Here is an 8327-nt window from a genome sequence, read left to right on the forward strand (position 1 = left end):
ATGGAAAAGTCTCATTGGTTAGCTGTCAGGCGCGTGATCAACTACGGCCTTTGAGAAGGGTCAGTCCATAAATGACACAGTCTGAGAACGGAGTAAAGATGCATCCCAAAGGAAGTCAAGAGGCTGCTGTCTGCTAATGGCTCTCCATGGTGCACTGGGGGCTCCTGGGTAAAGCACACAGCTTAAGCTTTTCTGAGCTTGTCTGTCACTGCATGGATACCTGGTGCTCTGTAAGTGGCTTTTCCTTCCCTTTTCTTGCAACCCTAGTCCAGATTTAAAGCTCCTTGACATAAGCTCTGCCATATCTCTTCCCATAAATCCCATCTCACTATTTAGGCTGGGAAGCCTGGTGCAACATGCGCAGTCAGAAACCCCACAGTGTTTCTGAAGCCTTCTGACTATGTCGCACTTGGGGACAGTATTCGCCACCCTCATAGCATGTAACATGCTTTGCAATGACTTTGGCAACTCAGTGAGGGGAATGGCCTTTAAAATGCTGTCCACTGAGCCGGGTGGTGTTAGTGTAAGGGGCCCTACATGGCCACTGTGCCGGCCTTTGAGTTTCCTCTAGAAGCAGGTGAGCGCTGTTTCTCCAGAAACTCAGGGATGCTCCATTGGCATCCCCATCCTGCCCAGCCTTCAGCAAGAACGGCCCAGCACCCAGCTGAATGTTGCTCCTCGGCTAATGTGCTTTGCAGAGGAAGCATTTGCCTGTGTAAATCTGCTCAGCCCAAATGCCAAGACAGTTCTTTAAAGACAAGGCTAATCTGGGCAATATAAAAACGCAGATGGAGCCCGCCTGGCTAAATGTCAGAAAACAAGGGAATTAGGGTAATAAGAGAGCACGGGGCAGACCTCTCTCTGTCTCCCTCCCAGCAGCTGAGAGCTGCTTCAGCCTACAAGTGCTTCCGCAGGGGCATCAGAAGCCACAGATTCCCCACTGACGGCACTGTTTGGAGCAATGGGTCTTTGGAGATTGTGGTCTTAGACTCTTCTGTAAGTCATAAGAATGTCACAAAATAAAATCATATTTTGACATGATAACAGGGAACAGGTAGGTTGGGGCCAGTTGCTATGCAGATGACTAGCTAACTACATCCTGTTATCAGCAGGAAACTACAAGGGTCGGACTCAACACTGGAGCCCCTTCACAGCATGCACAAAACCCTGGCTTCAGCTCTAACACCTTAGAAAATGATATAGTGGAATTTGGTGTGCATTTTTATGTATATGCGTGTTTTGCCTGCACACACGTGTACATGCCTGGCACTCGTGGAGGCCAGAAGAGGACATCAGATCCCCTGGTACTGGAGCTACAGACAGCTGTGAGCCACCATCACTGCACTGGGAACTGACTTCTAGTCCTCGGAAAGAAATGCTCTTAACCTCTAAACCATCTCTACCGCCAGAAAATAGTTTGGTTAAAAAAAAAAAAAAAAGAAAGGAAGGAAGGAAAGAAGCTGGGTGTGGTGGTGCACATATTAAATCCCAGGACTAGGGAGGCAGAGGAAGGAAGATCCTTGGATTGAAGACCAGCTTTGTCTCCAGAGAGACTCCAATGACAGCCTACACTGAAAAACCCTGCCTTGAAAAACTAAAGAATTAAGATTTTTAAAAAGAAAGGATCTACAGAGGGTGGATGTCCTGCAAAAGTCTGAACAGAGGACAGGGTGGGAGCCAAGCTGTGATCAAGTGTCTTCGAAAGTCATGGCCAGCTGGTGGAGGGAGAGGAAGCAGAGAGCATGCTTGCACATGTTTCAGTGTTCTGTCTGTCCAGCATCACTAACCCTCTCTGCTGTCCTACCACACATTTGGTTTCCATGGATTCAGACAGGCTCGGACACGCCTCCTTCACAGCACTGTTTGGCCAAAACTGACTTAGAGTGACCGTTTCCTTACTATCACAAAAGGCTTCTGACACTTGACTCAAAAGCAGAACCTCCCTAGGAGTTTATAACACAGGTCTTCCTTTGGAATCTCTTGAGCCTAGAGATTTCTTTTATATCTCCAAAAGGTTCCAGAAACTTCTAGAAAAGTTCCAACAGCACAGACACTTACAATGGCACTGAGTGGAGAGGGCATAGAAACATGGCTGCCTGAAGCCTGGGGACAGGGACAGGAAGTGGGAAGCACGTCAACGAGAATGTATTTAATTGTAAAAGTGCAAACTTTAAAATGGCTCAGATGGAAATTTTTTATAATAGCTGCATTTTATCGCAATTTAAAAAAATGATTCTAAAAACAAAACTCCCCACATCTCAGTCAAGGGTCAGCCTTGCTGTGGACGCACTGACGATTATTTTTCGCTGTAAGCTTTTTGTCTGAGCCTGAACAATTTCTAACCTCAGCCTGACTCTTCCCCGCCTGTCATTCATCACCCCGGCCTTATGTGGCCTCATTCTAATAGCGGGGACTCTATTAGAACAAGCTCTAATGAGTATTAATCTGGGAAGCAGATTAACTCCCCCCAAACCAAGCCCATTTACTTCCTTCTAAAGGCATGTGTGAAGGATAGGAGACCTCATCCCTGCCACCACCTCCGCCAGTGGCTGCCTGAGCTGATGTAGCGCGTGGGAGGGAGGACCTCAGTGTAGGCATGGGTCTCACTAAAATCCGAAGAGGCTGTGGTCACAGCCCAAATAAAAACTCCTTCTGTGTGACTGAATGGGCTGGGGCTGTCTAAAGGACGCATCGTGACCCCCCCCCCCCCCGTAACACCTGATCTTGTAACATATTCCTTTCCAGCTGTAGCTCCCCAAATAAACAAGCGGGGGGGGGGATCGCGAGCACCTTCCAGTTCATCTTCTGGCTTTGGTGAACTCTTACCAAGAGCAGAGAGCATCTAAGCAACCAACACACACTACACTACAAAAAACTCAAGTGCTAAAGCTCTGTGAAAAGACCTAGCAAAATACAACGCCAAGCTTTGTTCTCCTGCCGCCCAAATATTTTGTGAGTGTTTGTGAAAATAATATTCTTACCCACAAGCTGACAGATCCTTTTCTTTCGCAAATGTGCTGCTTAAAATGCACAGAACTTCGAAACTCATCTTAAAGGAGTTGACTTATGGAAATGGAAAAGACTCCCCAAAAAAGTGAATAGGAGAAAAGGGGGGAGGGGTGTGAAGAAACGGAAAGAAAGATGAATTTGAGTTTTAAAAGACACAGAAATAAAAGCAGCAGGGACAGTCCTGGAGCAGCCTGCGGGAGCACACTGCTCTGAGCGCAGTGCCGAAGGCATTTTTAAAGTGCAGAGTCTTAAATTTCTCTGAAGCACTTTGCCCATGGACATGCGTATGTGTGGAGCTGCCCTTTGCCTGTATGCACAGGCGTGTGAGGAGACCCCGTCAAGCCGGCTCCTTCGCACCCCTCCCTGCCTCATCAAGCCAGCTCCTTTGCACGCCACCCACCCCCCTGCCACCAGCCACATCAAGTCAGCTTTTTCATACCCCCCCAACCCCTCCCTCGCCAGCCACACAGAGGCAGTTTCTTTGCAAGGGGCCCAGTCAAGCAGTTCTTCTGCATTAACATTCAGGACAACGGCAAGAAAATGAGAAGCTATTAATAAAAAACAGATTTGAAATAAATCACCATCGTACACGTGCTGGCTGCTGGGCTCTGAGGGAAGTTGAAATTCATGGGACTAGCAGCATGAAGAAAATGAAGTCTGTTCTCTTTCTGAGCACCCTCCGCTGGAGCCAACTGGTGCCCGTGCTGGGGTCGAGATGAGATCTAGCCTGCCTTTGCTTCCCAGCCTTTCCTTTGAAAACGTGCTCTCTGGTGACCACGACTGGGAAAATGGATTCGCCCTTTTAAAATGACCAATATCCCTGGAAGTAGTTGCTTAAGGTGAAGGGATGGCCTTTATGAACATTTTAGAAATCAGTTCAGGGTGAGGGGTGGCTGGGGAAAGGGTTTGTTGGTTAATACTTGCTCTTGCTGAGGACCAGAGTTAGGAACCTAGCATCCACCTTGGACACTTCACAGTTGCCTGTAACTCATGTTCTGAGAGATTTCGTGCCGTTTTCTAGCCTCTGTGGGCACATGCACACGTGGGCACATACATATTGCACACTTACATACGCAGAAATATAAACCATATTTTTATAACAGGAAGAAATGAGTTTGGACCAAACTAAGAAATAATCAAAGTATGTACCTTGATCACATTAGCCATTACATGCTACAGGTACTACCCTTGGGTCACCTTGAAATGGCCCTCTGCAGCTGTCGAGTGCACCGTTTGAGATACAGATATTCTCCTAACATAATTCATTCCTTGGGGCCCACTTTTAAAGGAACGATAAACCATAATGGTTTAGTCAGAGGTACTGAACCCTACTTGGTTGCTTTTCAAGAAAACAAACTCACAACTGACGGACAGAGATTTTAAACCTGTTGTGACATTAAAGTACATATCACTGGCTGTCAGTTCCCTTGGTACTGTGTCACAATACTCTATAGGAAGCAATCCAAGTTTATTTTAGCCTAAGGTTTGAGGAGAGACAGTTCATAATGACAAGGAAGACATATTGGCTAACATACGAGGCAGCTCATCACATTACATTTGCAGTCAGGAGCAGAGAGATATGAATTCTGGTGTTCAATGTACCCTTTCCTTTTTATTTAGTCTGGGACCCCAGCCTAGGGTCCCACACATGCAGGGGGACTTCCTACCAATATTAATGTAATCTAGAAAGACCCTCACGTATGCTAAGAGATTTGTTTCCATGGTGATTCTAAATCACGACAAGTTGACAGTCAGTATGAACAACCACACACTTTCAATTCTAACCCTTCACTGGGTTGGTTTTGCACAGGAAAACAAAACCATAAAGCTGTCATCCAAACGAACCCTAATCATTCATTCCCTGGAAAGGTTAAAGCTGAACAGGGTGGTTTCTCTGGTCACTGCTTCCATAAGAGAGCAAGAGGATCAGGTTCTGTCTGGCTTTCCAGTCGCTGGGAAGTTCTGGAGTTGGTAGCTGCTGTTGGTATGGCATTTGGTGTAGCGGAGATACAAACTGAGCAAGTTATAGGGATGATCAAAAATCCATATTTGGAAGGATGTGGTATGTTCTATTTGTAAAGATCTCTTTTCCAGTATTTTTCTGGATGGACATTCTGGTTTAGTTTGATTACATACACAGAATGCAGGTGCCAAAACAAAGACACCAAGGAGGTCACACTCGACTTCTGTAGGTACACACCAACCCTATGCATTCGAAGTTAACTTTGGGCACATAAAACACATTATAGGTCAAGTCCATCATGTTTGGGTATGTGCAGCTGACTACCATACACATGTGGGCAGAAGTCCAATGTGCATAAAATAAAATAAATTTTCGTAAAAATGTAATTGAAAAAGTATTACCATTTGAGGTTTTAAAGTTTGGGAGATAAGGAAGAACATTATATTATCAACATGAAATAAAATGTATACCTAATATACTTTCTCTCCTCTGAGAATCCTGAGGTCCCACTTGTGGACTTTCTAGCAAGCAGGAGAGTAACTTTGTCTTTGTGCCTCAATGAGAAAGGCAACCATGGTACGTGCAGAAGGAGATAAACCAGTTCCCATTGACTGCTGATGCTTGACTCAAAGGTGACAAGAGAAAACAAGCTGCTGCTCCTGGTGGCCTTTCTTCATTCCTACTGAAGTGCCCAGCCTGTGTGGAGAGGATAAGTATGGATAACCAAGGTCCATTCCCTTCCAAGTGCCCTCTAAGCTAGGAGCCCCTGAAAATGCATACAACTGAGCATCTTTAAGGGGCTGTGGTCGAAGAGCCACAACAATGTGATCAGCTGTAGCAACAGCAATCGGTTGTCTAATGAAGTGAATATTGTCCTTCCTGGAGGTCAGGGAAAAATTACTATTGGAGACTCTGGGGGCATTAACTGCTATTGAGATCCAATGGTCTAATTAATCTTCAAGTCTGATATCAAAACTATTAGCAGTGAGTTTGATGGAGGGATAAGAGTTTCAATTGGCCAATCGTAAGCCAAAATGGCCACGAGTGGTGACATGCATCTCTAGTGTGACCAAATACCCGACAGAAACAAGGGAGGAAAAATTGATTACAGCATGGTTTGGGAGTGGTGGCGTCTGTCCTCCATAGCAAGCAATGGGTGGCAGGGAAGCTTGCTTCATGGTAAACAGGAAACAGAGCAAAGCAGGAGCAGGAGAGACTCAGGACACGAGATATCCCCAGAGGACACTCCCAGTGACCCATTTCTTCTCATCTGTCCCATATTCCACAGTCCCACCACCTCTAAATAGTCTATTAAAAGTTTAACCCATCAACAAATTAAAAGATTCATTGGGACAGAGCTCTGGGACATGCTTATTTTCAGAAGCACTTTCACAGACACGCCCAGGAGGTATGGTCACTAGGCCTAGGTGTCTCTCAAGCTAATCAAGCAAACAGATTGATGATCAAGATTAACAATTATCGGGGAAATGGTGGCATTTGGGCTGATCCCTAAAAAGGTCAGCGTTGAGCTTACTGTGGTTGGTGGTTGGTGGTAGGTAGATAAGAAAACTTTGTAGGCTAATGGAGCACTCTCTACTGAAGGTCAGCAGGGACTAAGGGTACTTGCTGCCAAGCCTGATGACACAAGTTAGATCCCTATCAACATTGATGGAAGGTAATAACCAGTTCCTACCAGCTGTGTTTTGTCTTCGAGTTTCTATTGCTGTAATAAAACACAACCAAGGTACTTGACAGAAGAGAAGGTTTATTTGGGCTTACGGTTCTAGTCAGAGGCGTCCATCACCAGCCAGATTAGGAAATGCGGCAGAAGGCAGGAATAGCAGCTAGACCATCAAACTGAGAGTTTCCAGGTTACACTGCAAGTAGGAAGCAGAGAAAGTCAGGAATGGCATGTGGTTTTTGAAACCTCAAAGCACCTCCTCACCTCCTTCTCCTTCCCCCTCCCCGCCAACATACCTCCTCCTCCAGCAAAGTTGCACCTTCTAAGCCTCTCAAATGATGCCACCAGCTAGGGGCCAAGCACACAAATGCTAAGACAATGGGAACATTTTTTTCAAACCATCACATCCTCTGACTTTCACATATGTACTATATAGCACGTGGAAGACCCTGCCACCAGATAAAGAAATAAATATGAAAAAAATAAATAAAAGAGGACATTCTACTGAGCAAATTTGTCTTTAGGCTTTGACCTGCTCACAGATCCCTCTGGAAAAAAAAGTCAGGACAGCTCAAGTTATGCTGAAATACGAGTAATTGCAAACAGTGTTGGAATGTCAGCAAATGTGTGGCAGACAGAAGATCAGAGTATGGTGTAGATAGTGACAGCTCTGTTTTCATACACCCTCCTCACAATCCAACTGCTGGTTCTTGAGGCAGAAGACAAAAGATGAAGAAAGAACACAGCCTATCCCACATGAGTTCTACCAGCATTCCTTGGAAGAGATCTTGCATATGTCATTAGATGAAGTGGCAGTTATGCAACCTGAACCCTACACTGTACCTGGAAAGGGGGGAAATGTTAAGTGACCACACTAACAATGACCTCATATAGGAAAGGAAAGGAATTTGCACCTTCCCTGTCTGGTGCATGGAGTTAGGCACCAAGACACAGGAGACTTGGTCTTAGCCTATCTGAGCTCTTTAGACAAAGAAGGAAGATTAGCTTCTGCTGATACCAAGTCTTAAAGAGCTATTATGGCAGCATAGCATTGACTTAGTGGCTTAAACAACAGATACTTATTTACCATAATTTTAGAAGCTAAAGAATCCACGCAAGGCCAAGGTGTCAAGCCATTCCATGTCTGGTGAAGGCTGTTTTTTTTTTTTTAAATTAATTAAAGTTATATCATTTTCTCTCTTCCCTTTCTTCTGTCCAATTCCCTTATGTGATCCAACTCATTGATTCCCCTTAAAAATCATTGAAATATATGTGATTTAGTATATAAGTGTGAGTTGCTTAGTTTGCATGTTACCTGTAGGCATTTGGTTTCAAGAACGGCCACTTGGTATTGGATAACCAACTAGGGGGCTCATCTCTTGGGAAGTTTTTCTCCCACTTGCAGAATTCTTAGATGTTTGCACTTCTTTGTTTATGAGTGGGATGCTGTGAGATTTTCCCCTTCCATATTAGCATGCCTGTTGGTGGTATACATTTTCTGGTCTTATTTAGGCAGCCATTAAAATAAGTCTGGTATCATGGGTGAGGTTTCCATACCATTTTTAGGAGAAACATCCTCAACGTAAATATCCTGGTCCTCTGCTCTTAAAACTTTTCCTCCCTCCTCCTCCTCCTCCTCCTTCCTCAGTGTTCCCTAAGTCTTAGGCACATGAG

Source organism: Micromys minutus, assembly GCF_963924665.1.
Source record: "Micromys minutus genome assembly, chromosome: 24".
NCBI classification, from domain to species: domain Eukaryota; kingdom Metazoa; phylum Chordata; class Mammalia; order Rodentia; family Muridae; genus Micromys; species Micromys minutus.